The sequence below is a fragment of the Rhipicephalus sanguineus genome, chromosome 3 (assembly GCF_013339695.2).
Source record: "Rhipicephalus sanguineus isolate Rsan-2018 chromosome 3, BIME_Rsan_1.4, whole genome shotgun sequence".
Classification (NCBI taxonomy): Eukaryota; Metazoa; Arthropoda; class Arachnida; order Ixodida; family Ixodidae; genus Rhipicephalus; species Rhipicephalus sanguineus.
In genome coordinates, this window is record NC_051178.1 from 210,341,271 (window position 1) to 210,356,162 (window position 14,892).

At 46.9% G+C, this 14,892-nt stretch overlaps 1 protein-coding gene across 1 annotated transcript in view; it reads right to left on the bottom strand.

Moving 5' to 3' along the window:
- LOC119386287 (monocarboxylate transporter 2-like) overlaps positions 1 to 11,263 on the bottom strand; it is a 28,819-nt gene extending 17,556 nt beyond the window's left edge. The window contains exon 1 of the mRNA XM_049414292.1: positions 11,128 to 11,263. The gene's annotated coding sequence lies outside the window, so the exon portion shown is untranslated. The remainder of the gene's footprint in view (positions 1 to 11,127) is intronic.
- Positions 11,264 to 14,892: the final 3,629 nt, after the last annotated feature.

Consider the following 14,892-nt stretch of genomic DNA (forward strand, 5'->3'; position numbering starts at 1 on the left):
CGCCACCTTGGTCGGTATTGAGCCACTAAGTGGGTGAAGTACTTTACATATAGGGTTACCGTAACAGTGTAGTACACTACGCGGGTTGGTTGGAGAAAGCTAGCTCAAAGCCCCGCGGGCACAGGACAGAGGGTGCGCGACGCGTGTAATTAGGATGAGCTGTCATGACACATATGGAAATAAATATGGGACACATTGTCGTGAACGACATCTTGAGAGTCACGCTGGGTCCTATATATAAACAACCACTCAAGCTCCGAGATGAGGAGGGGCTACTTCGTGTTATCGCCGAGAGCTACACCATAAGATGTGTGTTTCGTTAACGCGAAGACGATAAGGCCGGCAAGAAAAGCAGCGCGGTGCACATGGATTTCCAAAACCTGCTGATGCATGCCTTCAAATATGCTCGGGGAGTAGGGGCATCTAGTCTTGCAAGATATGCCGTGTTTCACTGCCCGCGATGTTCCTTTGAGAAAATTTTAGGAAAATGTGTCATTTTTTAAAGCGCGGAGCAGACGGCGAACGAGGCGGCGCGCAGAGCGCGCTGGAACAGCAAGCACACAGACGCATAACCTGTGAGTTACGCAGAGCACGGGGCCACACCGCGGCGCCCATATCACGACACGACGCACTGACACGAGTATGCCAATCACCGCCAGTCATAGGCTAAGCTCACATCACTTGAAAACATCAGCAGCAGTCAATACCAGCTTCAGTATACCGGCAAGTGATATATGTATGGTTCGCGTTATAAGAAGTCATGAACGCCACTTTTTTCAACGTGCGATCACATGCGGGTATACACTCTGACACTGTTATCGTTCAGACACTACGATAACGGTGGTTACTGCATAAGTCTGTCGGATTTTCCTCACGGTCACTACAGATGTTCTTGTCGCACTGCTCACTACGCTTTATTTGTTTTTATTGACCTAAAATTATCATGATGCCTATTTTTACCGCGAAAGCGGTTAACAGATCACAACGGCAGTGGGGTAGTTGCCCGCCCCCGCCGCCGGTGTCCGTAACCGCTATCGCGCGAACGAGAAAAAAATTTCGAGGAACGTTGGCCACTCTGACAGACTATCATCATCATCAACCAAGCATTAGCACCTCTAACAGCAGGTAAAGTTAAATGCCCTTGACATCGCTCTTCAAGATCAAGCGATGACATCATCCTGGGCGACAGATGCCACCGGTGGTATACTTTATTCTTTGCTTCCACCCACCTAGCCATTGGTAAGCAGCCACTCTGTGCTCTCGGCCATGGCTCTGGGGACAGTGATGGTGTTTGGGGCCCTTATATATTACAGCGAAAGCTGTTGAGCTCACAAAAAGAGCCGATTTTGGCGCCGTAGTTGTCCGCTGCTGCCGCCGCCGGTGTCCGTAACCGCTCTCGCGTGAAATCAGAATAATGAAGTGAGAAAAAAATTTATAGGAACGGATGGAATTTGAACCCGGGCACGGTCGAGTATTCTACCAAAGAGCCACGCTGGTGCTTGAAACTCTTTCGCAAAAATGCCCAATACAGGTGTCGTGTCGGGCAAGCAATCCTCTTAACATAATTTAATATAGCGCAGTAGACAGGGTGTCGGAACGAAATGTCTTTCGTTTCGGTTTTAGTTTCGTTCCACCACAAAAAGTTCCGTTCCGTTTCTGTTCCGGAATGGTAAAAAAAAATGTTCCGTAACGGTTTGTAATGTTTTTCTTTTTGTGGAAAAATTTCAAGTTAACGTAATCATAAAAACATTGGATTTGTGATATAGTTACTTGCCCTCCTCTTAAGAAAGAGGAGGGCAAGTAACTGCGCTGTGTCCGTTTCTTCTTTCTGTCCGTGTTTAACCCGTTGCGCTGTCAATTATATTACGATGAACATCCACCAACTAACCGAACTCGCGATTCTGCTCTTAAGAAAGTGGGACAGGGGTAAAACACGTTCTTCCCACGTGCTTCAGAGGAGCGGAAGGAACTGTACCACGAATTCCAACCAACTATATAGCACAAACCAGTACCATTCAAAGTCGTATTATTTATTTTCTCAAAAGTCAATTATGAATTTTTTTAGCGGGCTCAATGCTTGGGGTCACGGTAGCGAGCACGACAGCGAGCAAGGAAGCAGCACGTCATTGAATGTACTTTGTGCTGTGCGAGACCGCTGTTCTGATAAAAAAAAATCGCCAGGCCTGCGCGGAACACGCAGCACAGCCACAGCGAAAGCTGGAAGAGCGGCCTACCTAGAGTCCATTGTAGACTCTCTTGGGGCCACTATACAAGTACATATTCAAGATACCCACCACGTCATAAATCACCGTATTGTTTCTGAAGTAGCAAAGCAGCCACTATGCCATTTTTCGTCAATCGTGGTACCCGCTACACATCTGTAAGACATTAATATAAGGCATTAAAGACATAAGGCATTAAAAATATCGTTCTTTTCGTTTTTAAATGCGAAACATTTCTTAGCGAACCTCTGGCACTTTGAGCGTTTCTATCTACGTATCTATCTATCTATCTATCTATCTATCTAGCCGCCTACGTCTGGGTGCTCTCATGCAGGGGCGTAGCCAGAAATTTTTTTCGGGGGGGGGGGGGGGTCAACCATACTTTATGTATGTTCGTGCGTGCGTTTGTATGTGTGCGTGTATATATACGCAAGCAAAACTGAAAATTTCGGGGGGGGGTTTGAACCCCCCCCAACCCCCCCCCCCCCTTGGCTACGCCCCTGCTCTCATGATCGCCTCCTTCATTTGGTGTAGACCATATTTTGCCTGGGAGGGTAAAAGGTTTTGACGAATATTATTGCTGGGTCAGGACATCAATAACGTTAAAATCCTGTCGCGTACGTCGTCAAACCCTTTCCACTACACACGTGTGGCACATACCCGTTAACCACGGGCCGCTGTGTACGGGTATGCGCCACAGGTGATTGACAGTTTATATCTCAGGAACAGCGAGAACAGACATTGGTAACTTAAATTCTAGAGCGCCAAGGAAAATCAACATCGGCGGCGTTGACTCAACGAATGGAAAGGATGAAAATTAGGATCCAAGCAGGAATCGAACCCAAGCATTCTGCGTGGCAATCAGGTATTCTACCACTGAACCACGCCAGGTCTATAAACTGGTTTGGAAAAACAGTCTAGGCAGGCGCAATATCGGTGCAACGTCAATTGTGGTTGTGGTGCTGGCTATCTAATTTTACAAGAAAGCAATAAACACTACATGATACTCCTACGATGTGTACTCCTACGATACAGGCGTCATATCAGATTAACATCTGTAGTTCGAGTGTTGGATCCTCTTTTATAGCAGTCTAATAAACATTACGTTTGTATTCCTATGATGCAGCAAGATATATTGAAGCATTGCTCGACCACGGAGGAATACATTAACGAAAGTTACATATGATATTCACATAACCGCACCGTAAAGTGCACTTCGTCCACCAGAACGACGTAGTGTCCTCTTCATTTCTTACGATGCTGGCCGATGGCCTCAGGCTGACCGATGATAATGCCAGATTGATTGACAGCCGCTTTGTAGACTAGGCTACGTAGGCCACATACGCCCAGGTATTCTACGATTACGACAAACACCATCCACTGATGTTGGTCTACGTAGCACTATCCAGGCCTACCAGCCTCGACGGCCTATACCTCACCAACGCGAAGGGTGACTTCAGGTTCCGACATGTCGCCGGCTCTGTCGACAGACAATTTGTCGACGAAATGGCCAAGGCATCCATGAATTCCAACAGCTCTACTACACCACATACTTCACCACACATAGGCCCCTCGTCACCACGATCACGACCGCATCCTATAACAAGTCATGAACAGCTGCTGGTGCTCACTGATCACGCTGATGATGCGCTTGTTCAAGAACTGTCAAGAACTATTTCCACACATGCACTCGGGTTCGGGAAACGTGCGTGCGTTCTCGGGACACGTATTAGCACTGCATATCAGCTTACCGCTTCTGGTCTTGGTAATAACCACGTTGCGATTGGCAGCTTTACCCAACCGTAAGCAACTGGTTATTAAGACATATGCGGCTCTTCAACATATATGTGTGCGCAGAAAATTTATACAAATATTTAGCGTCATTTTGTAACGTGTCGCTCAGTAAAAAAAGCTACGCCACAGTCACCTTCCCACCGCGTGCTTCGCATAACATCGACTCCCACGGTACGTGGGATCTGCCGAATTTTTTCGTTTTCGTTCCGTTCCGACACACTGGTCGTAGAAGAGTAAAATAACAACCAGGCGTCACACAATACGAATTGAGCAACGAGCCGGCCGTTGTATGCTTCCAACCCATTAGAAAGGGCTCAGCCATAATTGCTCATCGTCATCCGTCAAAGATCAAAGTGCACATAATGCCTTACAGATGTGTAGCGGGTACCACGCTTCTCCTCAGAATGACGAGTAATGGCATAGTGGGTGCTTCCGTACTTCATGAACCTTACGATCATTTATGGCGTAGTGGGTACCTTGCATGTGTACTTGTACAGTTGCCCCAAGAGTGTCTACAACGCGCTCTAGAAAGGCCGCTCTTCCAGCTTTCGCTGTGCCTGTGCTGCTTGTTACACGCAGGCCTGACGATTTTTCTACCGAGAAGGTAATAAGACTCTGAGCACATGCATAATGATTTCAAATCGCTGAATTTATAACAAAAGCTCTTTCGATTATTTACAATGTCGCAAAGCCCCGTAATTGAACCAGATACTTAAGCAAATGCACGTGATAACCATCACTCTCGAGCCAGGGCCGAAGCCAGGGGGGGGGGACTAGGACCCCCCCCCCCCTCCCAAGAAATTTTCGTGGAGGGGAGTGTTTTACCGAAACAAATAATAAAAATATGTATTTTTCTCAAAAAGTCAAGGTTTTCAACAAGTGCCCCCCCTCCCCCGAAAAAAATCACAGCATATCCACGGAGTGAATGATGATGAGTGGGCGAAGCTGCGGAGGTTCATCGGTAAACCGTGAATCTTCCGTGAATTCTGCCCAGTACATCATCACCGACGTGAGATCGGGCGCGTTTATACTAAAGGTTCGATGAGTTATGACGACTTGCAGCTCACTTTAATTTTACATGTACGCTGTGAATTTTCATTGTTTAGAAAACCATTGCTTTAGAAAACATCTGGCGTCTTTCGTTAAGCAGCTGGCGTCTTTTCGTTTTGCTTTAGAAACATCTGGCGTTCTTTCGTTTTGCTTTTACAAAACATCTGGCGTCTTTCGTTGGTTTATTTCATCAATCAACGGCGTTTTGAACAAAATTTTTATTGTTTAATCACGCACAGGAGAAATCTCACCAGGCGCTACCTTGGAGGTAAACAATGGCTGCTAATGGGAATGAGAGACAAAAGAAGTCGGCTTTTAGCTAACACTTACACTTCTACTTCTACTAACGTTTCCTACTGGAACATGCCAATGGCTGCTAATGGGGAATGAGAGACAGAAGAATTCGGCTTTTAGTTAACGCGCATGCTGCGAATTTTTTATTGTTCAACAACGCACAGGAAAAATCTCGCACCGGCGCCACCTTGGAGGTCAAAGCGTAAGACTGGTTACGCACTACGACTACTACGACTACGACTACGAGGGACGAACGGGTGCCGCCTTAAGGAGCTTCGCCCCTAAAAAATTCCTGGCTACGGGCCTGTCTCGAGCTTGCTAAACCAGCATACTTGCAGCTCTCCTGGACGCCAGAGGTCCCTGTATAGTAGTTTTTTTTATCAAGCTCTTTGCCGTGAGTTATGGGTTGTTTTTTGGAAGCCGCGCTGAAGCTGAACTAAGAGAGAGCCTCGTTGCCGAAGTATGATACTATCGGAGAAGTTTATTCTTTGACCCAACCCCATCGTTATCGTGTGAAAAGAACAAGTTGCTAAACGAATCTACCCAGACAAGCATCAGGACGACACATGCAAATCGTGACAGTAAGGGCCAGCAACACTCAAACACATGCTGTGGGAGTGTAGTATATTGTTATCAGATAGATGGCAGTTGCTCCGGAGACCTTGTCATCGAGGTGGGCTGCCGCTGTGCGCAGCTCAGATCTCGGCATCCAAATGTGGGCAGTCCATCAAGCCCGTGAGGCGGCGTTGAGGCAAGGCGTTGACGTTCCCCCGTGGGAGACCTAAGCCCGGGTCGCGTTAAACCTTGCCGGACAATCAATAAAGTTGTATCCATCCATCCATGAGGATTCCTAAGCACATTATTAAGAGATGGGATCACGAAAGCGTTCCTTACGAGGTGCGCTTTCCTTGTCCCCTTCGAGTCGGACTTCCTCTTCTGCTGCGGGTACACACCTCCGCTACCGCATAGTGTCGCTACAGCGACGCCAGCTGGGTGAGCGCTTTCACGAACCAAGAAATGTGGCCGCGGCTGTAGGTATACAGGGCGTTTTAGGGGCGAAGCTCCTTAAGGCGGCACCCGTTCGTCCCACGTAGTCGTAGTCCTAGTGAGTAACCAGTCTTACGCTTTGACCTCCAAGGTGGTGCCGGTGGGAGATTTTTCCTGTGCTTTGTTGAACAATGAAAAATTCGCAGCTTTAGCTAAAAGCCGACTTCTTCTGTCTCTCATTCACATTAGCAAGCCATTCTTTACCTCCAAGGTAGTGCCTGGTGAGATTTCTCTGTGCGTGATTAAACAATAAAAATTTTGTTCAAAACGCCGTTGATTGATGAAATAAACCAACGAAAGACGCCAGATGTTTTGGTAAAAAAAAACGAAAGAACGCCAGATGTTTCTAAAGCAAAACGAAAATACGCCAGCTGCGTACATGTAAAATTAAAGTGAGCTGCAAGTCGTCATATCTCATCGAACCTTTAGTATAAACGCGCCCGATCTCACGTCGGTGATGATGTACTGGGCAGAATTCACGGAAGATTCACGGTTTACCGATGAACCTCCGCAGCTTCGCCCACTCATCATCATTCACTCCGTGGATATGCTGTGATTTTTTTTGGTTTAGGCAATGCAAATTATGTATAAAAATCCTGTGACACTAAGGCTCCTGTCCTTCTCGCACACGAACTCTACGTCGAGGGTGAAATACTTTGTCGCAGCTTGAATGACACTGTTGCGACTACTTAACAAAAATTCGTTAATTAACTTTTTAATTATTGATTTGAGGGCATTTGTTTATACTAGAAAGCTGTAGTGCATGACAATTTATGGCACACTCGTGTTTTAGAAATCGCAAAAGTTGAACGTAATTCGAGATATTCAGCATCGATTTTTATGGTCGATATCGAAATTGATCGCGCCCGGCGCGCACGAAGCGCCACCACTCTATCACGTCAGACCGGAACTACCCGTGACAAGGAAGTGATGATGAGGATGATGAAATAAACTTTCAATTTGCCGAAACAGGGTTCCCGAGCTCGTAAGCTCGAGGTCACCCTAGGTGGGGAGTCCCTCAGTCTGGCCGCGATCGCTTCCCGCGCCCTGGCGACGAGTCCTCGTTGGTCGTCTAGGTCCCGTGCGGCGATCGTGGCCTCCCATGTCTCGGCGAGGAGGTTGATGCGTGCGGTCGTTGCGGTCTTGCTATCGGCATCTTGGTGGCGCCACGAGCACTCGAGTATGCCAGTGTGTCGGGAACGTCGCATATCGGGCAGTGGTATGCATGAAGCGTCGGGTAGATGCGATGTAGCAGGATACCGTGCGTGTACGTGTTGCTTTACAGTCTTAGGAATGCTGTGGTTTTTAGGGGCGAAGCTCCTTAAGGCGGCACCCGTTCGTCCCTCGTAGTCGTAGTAGTGCGTAACCAGTCGTAACGCTATAGTACCAGATCTTGACCTCCAAGGTGGTGCCGGTGGGAGATTTTTCCTGTGCGTTGTTGAACAATAAAAATTCGCAGCGTGCGCGTTAACTAAAAGCCGAATTCTTCTGTCTCTCATTCCCCATTAGCAGCCATTGGCATGTTCCAGTAGGAAACGTTAGTAGAAGTAGAAGTGTAAGTGTTAGCTAAAAGCCGACTTCTTCTGTCTCTCATTCCCATTAGCAGCCATTGTTTACCTCCAAGGTAGTGCCTGGTGAGATTTCTCCTGTGCGTGATTAAACAATAAAAATTTTGTTCAAAACGCCGTTGATTGATGAAATAAACCAACGAAAGACGCCAGATGTTTTGTAAAAGCAAAACGAAAAGAACGCCAGATGTTTCTAAAGCAAAACGAAAAGACGCCAGCTGCTTAACGAAAGACGCCAGATGTTTTCTAAAGAAATGGTTTTCTAAACAATGAAAATTCACAGCGTACATGTAAAATTAAAGTGCGCTGCAAGTCGTCATAACTCATCGAACCTTTAGTATAAACGCGCCCGATCTCACGTCGGTGATGATGTACTGGGCAGAATTCACGGAAGATTCACGGTTTACCGATGAACCTCCGCAGCTTCGCCCACTCATCATCATTCACTCCGTGGATATGCTGTGATTTTTTTCCTTAGTCAGCTTAGGGTAACGGAATTTGAATGAGGGCGCATCGTCTTTCGTGGGAAGCGGCATCTCACTTGCGCCACCGGACCTTTGCTTGTGGTGTTTCGTGCTTATCTGTTTTTTTAACACGAAAGTGTTTTATGCCGGGGTCCACCAAGACTTCAGTGACGTATTTCCGTCACGGAAATGACGTCGAAAAAATATACACAATCAGATGGCAAAGAAAAAAAGGTACCGTCAACGGGCATCGAACCCACGACCGCTCGGTCCGCAACAACAGATGCCGGGCATACTATCCACTGCGCCACGGTCACAGACTCTGGAGGCTTTACGAACGCGCCTTTTATATCTACCACTCTCCCGGTCGGCTGGGTCGTGTTGACCTCTGGGAGTGGTAAGGTAAATTAATTCGTCATTGCTGTGGCCTCCGCGACTTGCACCTGCAACGCGTTACGCGTCCCTTTCATTCGGCGCGTTTTCAATAAAAGTTGAATTTTGTCAATGCCTTAACACACCGCGAGGTGGCGACCTTTGCCCAAGCGTCGTAAAAGCGTCGGCCTCGCTCAGCATCACGCTAATACAAACCAAAAATAGCTGTGCGACGCGCGCCTGCCTCACCTGGCTGTAACACCGCGTTCCATGCTCACGCGCTCGCCCCGAGAAAAATCGCGGCCGGGCTGCCGGGGCGGCACGACGCGCTTTGCGTTGCCCTCTAGTCCGGCCGTGGTGTTCAATCACATTTTAACATGCCGCGGGATGGCGACCAAGTTCTGCGTCCAATATGCGACGCTCTTCTGGCTATCACACCTCGTTCTCTGATTACGCTTTGACCGTTAACTACTACAGCTACCACAAGGGTTTGTTTAATCATTTAACATGGACGTTAGTCGTCACGATGGAGATGTACCACCAATCATCAAAGTGGGTGCATCCACGTTAAACGGGGCTATAGCTGCCAGACATTAATATACATTGTGCAAACTCTCTTATATCAATGTACAGTAAGCATTCAGTTAGTTCTGTAAGGGCACGCTTTACTTTCGTGTTATTCCGATTCCTATGACGGAGGGATCAACCGTGTTTTCGAGTTGCGCACAAGAATACGGCGATATCAAACTTTTCTTTTTCTGTGAAGCATAAAAGTCAGTGGCAGCCACTGCGGTGCTTCTTCTTGCAGACAGGCGAAATAGTTTTTCGCTCCTGTTTATAGTTTATGAAAGACCACATATCGCACCCAAAAAATAAGCTGTCTTCTTGAGTATTTCAGAATGCTTGCCGATTTTCCAGCCCATATTCTGCTTCGGCGCCCTTGATTCAAATTTCGTCACTCCTTTGTCACGTGTAGTTCCGGTCTCACGCAATAGAAACGCCGCGTTTTCTGCGCGCCGGCCGCCTTCAATTGCGATTTCAAAAAAGAAAAAAAAATCGAATAACGCGAATTACGTGCAACTTTCGTGATTTCTAAAAACTGGACATGCCATAAATTAGCACGCACTACACCTTTCGAATGTAAACAACTGCCCTCAAGTCAATAATTAAAAATTGATTAACGAGTTATCGTTAATTACTTGAGTCAGTGTCATTTTAGCTGCGGCAAAGTATTTCCGCCTCGACGTAGAGTGCGTGTGTGACAACGATCGGAGCGTGAATGTCATAGAATTTTTACAAAAATTATATATTTTCTAAAAAAACACCCTGTATAGTTGTTGCGGCAGTTGTTGGATCTCCTACGTGGTTTGTGACGAGTGCCGTTAATAATTTCGAACCACAGTTCTATGCATGGTGCGCTCGAGCAAATAATGTTCATGGAAACTTCAGAATGAAAGCTCGCTCAACAAGTTTCATTGTTTGGCAACCAAACTTTCGAAGCTTTCCCAACATTTAGGTCAGCTCTCCCCGAAGCCAGCGTGTTGAACTAATGGTTGCATGTTGCGCGCTGCATGACGTGCTAGTTCCAGTGATGAAATCAGTGCAAGAATTAGAGCGCTCACAAAGCGCACTGCTCTGTCCGTTTTCTCTTTCCGAGTGGCGAGTTATGAAAGATTAAGCGCCACGTGCAGGAGGCGCAGTTTCTGGTGACGAAAGATGTCGTTGAGCCACTGCGTAGTGCGATGCAGAGAGTGATAGGTATGATGGATAAGATAGCGTCGCTGCAGGACAAATATTTGTCATTTCGCAGAGAACATGCGCCATTCCAAACTGCCCGGGCTTGTGCGTGTTAGACCATAATGTTCACCGCTGATGCTCTAGTCGTACAATGGGCTACGTTTCCTTTTATTTTACTATATGTAACAAAATAAGCAAACTATCGCTTCTGTTTTGTGAGGAAAATTGGTAGCTCAATGCTAGTTTAGTAAGATATACTGCTCATCACGGCTAATACCTAAGAACACAAACAAAAGTCCTCAGGCCCTCATTTTGGCTATTGCCCAAAGTACTTCAGACGTGCCTTGACAAAGCTAAATCCTCTCATCAAAATACTGAAAGTCGACTAAGGTATCTCAGTGCTTCTTCGACTTTACTCTCTTGATTAGGAAAACAAAAATGAAGAAATCGATTGAGTTTAAAGGACCGGACTTATGATTAATACGATCACAATATTGCGTCAGCACAAGGAGAGAAAAGCATAAAACGAAAGAAAGACACAGCTTGCTGAGTTAGAAACATTGAAGCATTATGACTTACAGTGCGAACAAGAACTGCAGCCACAGCCGCAAGTCAACGAGTCCCACTGGTGGACGTGTCACGTCGGCCGATGAAGTCTGCGCATCGAAACGATGAAACGACATCCATGGCTCATCTCCTCAGGGCATTCGCTACCGACCTCCCGCAGAACTTCTGGCAAAAGAAGGGTCGTGTAGCAGCGTCTTTGTGTGATTACTGTGTCGCTTTACCGGGCTTATCGCTGATAAGCGGCGCCGGTTCCAACGCCGACAGACCCCATTTCGTCCGTATAGCTGTTTTTACCGGCAGCCTAATGCTGGAAACACTTCCTTGAGGCTTTACGCGAAGGAGAGGTAGCAAGCGGCGTATCAAAGCTCGTATCAGTGGATGCGAGCTTTGTTTGTGCGTTGCGCTCTTCAAGAAGGTACGATATAGACCGCATCCGCTATCGGGCTGGCAACTGACCAACACGCGTGGGAGCGCGCAAGAGTCGTTGGCCATCCGATACAAATAAATAAGGTGACTGCCCCGACAAGACTAGCCGTGATGGATCGATAGGACTGCAGAATGATATGGCTCAAATACCATTAGGCGCAGTGTTATCGGTCAGAGGGCAGCGGACGGTCAGTGCTGAGTGTACACGCTGTCATCCGTTTCATTCTGTTTCATCGTATACCTTGTGTATTTACCATTTGAATCTTTAGTACTTATCATTCGCGCTGTCCCATCGAGATGGTCATCGTGTTGTATGCAAGATATGTCTCGTGAGAAATCTACACAGATCCATACGAGGTGATCTAGATATGCTTGGCATAACGTCTGACACACGGTGTGTGCGTGGAGGGTAGGAGTTTTTTGCAATCAAAGGCTGTCTCGCTTGGTGCCATTAGTCAAGTATGTCTGAACTGCACGTAGTGTTGGGCGTAACCTTGTTCAAGTAGTTTTCTCTGTCTGACGAGCAAACTCACCCTTGTAGATTGAAATGTGTGATGGCGCAACTTCCAATAGTGTCCTTCTGCTGTCGGCTTTGATCTTGGCGCGAATATAATGCGTCAGTGCTCTGCTCAGAAAGCGTATAAAAATGCTTTTTTTAGGCGGAATCAGAGAAGAAAAATCGTTATAAAAGTACTACTGAGGCTGCTGACTGAACAAGACGCATATTGTCACGTTATATGAGCGTAGCACTAACCTGAAGGAAACGCAGAGCTTTAAGCGGGGACCATCACTGACAGCGCATGCTCGTCACTCCGGTGCCTTAAGCTTCCGCAGCTGCGGCAGGGACAAGCGGGCCACTACGCCGTGACAGATACACTTCTGTGCACGTGGCAATACATCGCACAGTGAAGCCGCGTGACAATTACCTATTTCACAGAGCTTTGAGCAATTAGCTCTGAACAACATGACCTCCATACCCACTCATTCCGCACGTGATAAAAAGTGCGCTGTTATGTTTCAAGCGAAAATGTTTGCCCAGATATGAAGGGATAAGTGACCGCGCGTACGTAACCGTGCATCCATTCCGGTAACCGCGCTACTTATTGGCAGCGCCGAGGCATAATGTACAAGAATTTTACAGCGGAGTTGTTATGCTTTTCCGTTACGCGTTCGCAAAAACTATCACCACCATGAATGCATGGCCTAGCGCGTGCAACGCGATAACTCGGCCGGCGCGTGCTCTCTTCGTCCTCTTCTTCGTCTTTTGCTTCGCTCCCCGAACAGGTGCTCTCCCGCTGCGTCGATTTGTCCGGTGTGGGATGCAATAACTCGGATGGGCGAGGGATCAGAGAGAGAAAGAAAGAGAGAAACGAAGAGGTAGAAAAAAAGGAAGCGAATAAAGAGAAGAAAAAACGATAGAAAGACCGAGAAAGAAACACCCAGGGAGAGAAAGGGATAGAAAGGAACAGACACAAAAATGAGATGGAAAAAACAGACAGCAAGACAGTAAGAAGAAGTGGATAGATAGAAAGAAAGAGGAAGCGAGAAACAGAGAGAGAGAGAGAGAGAGAAAAAGAAAGAAAGAAAGAGAGAAAGAAAGGCAATAAAGTGAAAAAAGATAGAACGAGCGAGAAAGAGATAGAAAGAAATAGACAATGATAGAGACAAAGAAATAGAATGAAACAGAGACAATAAAGAGATAGAAAAAAATTAGATAAAGAGAGAAAGAGAAAGAAAGCGAGGAAGAAAGAAAGAGAAACAAAAAAAAGAGGCCGCCCAGCTTGGTTGTTCCTTCAGCCTTTGCACCACTAGCGCGAAGCTGCCTTAATTTTTTTCATCATTAGCACAAGAACTGACCATGGCGCTTTTCCTACGAGAAAAAGGGTGAGCGTTTGTAAGTGCAACGCCCACAATAAAGTCACATGCTACCACAATAAAGTCACTTGGCGCCCGACGGCAGGCGTACGCGTAAAGAAGGGTCGAGTGCAAAGAGCGGAATTTAATGAAACACGGCGAACTCTTTTGCCTATAGTCGGATACAATTTAAGAAGACAGGAGAGGCCCCGCCCAGACGACCGAAGCGCGGCAGCCGATCGCCTCCGCAAGTAAAGAAATAGCCCCGCTAGTGTACGCGTCGACGTTCTGCTCATGACGTCAGTCCTGAGTGCGCGCCCATTGGTGCAGGTTTGTGTTCATCCGCCTTTGAGGAGGACATGCCGCGGACTTCTAAAGTTGTATCCGACTATAGGTGGGATGAGGTAAATGAAAAATTGCCACGCAGGATACGTTATTCAGCGCTGCGCAGTTTTCCGTTTGATGAGCCAAGCCATGTAATGGTCTGAGTATACGGCTGTGCTGTTGTTGTGCGAGCTCTCTACGCAAGAAAGGCACTCAACTTATTTTTTCCTTTAAGCATTATTTGAAGCTCTGTCGCGTCGAAGTATTTGCAGAAGTTATTTGGTGTTTCAGGAGTATCGGCCATCTATGAATGGACTCGTGCGCTCAAGAAAGCATGATAGGTGCGCACATTCGGAAGGGGCGGTGGCGTGCTCATCGCTGTCAAAAAGCACATTTCCAGTTTCCTTGTTGACATCAGTAGTCCGTTGGAAATTCTATGGACCTGCATTGCATCCTCTATTTCTAAGTCGCTCTTCGGGGTGTGCTACAGGCCGCCAGACACTACTGATTCCTTTGTCTCCGATCTTAAAACCAACCTTGCCTCTATCCGACAAAAGTTCCCTAATGCTATAATAAATTTTTTTGGTGACTTTAACTTTCCCGAAGCTGACTGGATTGACCTAACGTCATGCTCAAGTAGCACTCGCAATTTCATTGACCTGACCCTCGACTTCTCACTTACGCAGCTTGTTAATCAAGCCACACGTCAGCAGAACATTCTGGATCTGATATTTACATCTGCTCCTGATAACGTAACGACTCTATCTTATAACTCTGGGTTTAGTGACCACATGCTTCTGTCCGCTGCGTTCGAGATACCTGTCTCCTCGCGTAACATTGTGCAGAAACACATCTTGAACTACAACAAAGCCAACTTTGAAGCTATTAACCACGGCCTTGAAAACTTTTCTAACACTTTCCTTCCGCCGTTCGCCTCTCGCTCCGTCACGGAAAATTGGTCTCTTTTTCAACATAAACTAACCGAGTTGGTTCATGCGCACATACCACGTATCTCGCTTAGAGTTACCTCATCTAAACCATGGTTTCACAGATCGTTACACACAATGAAAAACAAAAAAAAGCGGCTCTTTAAGGCTGCTAAGCTCTGGGGCACACCTCAGTCTCGGGCCAAACATCAGGCTGCGGAAAAAGCCTACTGTCGCGCCCTTCGTA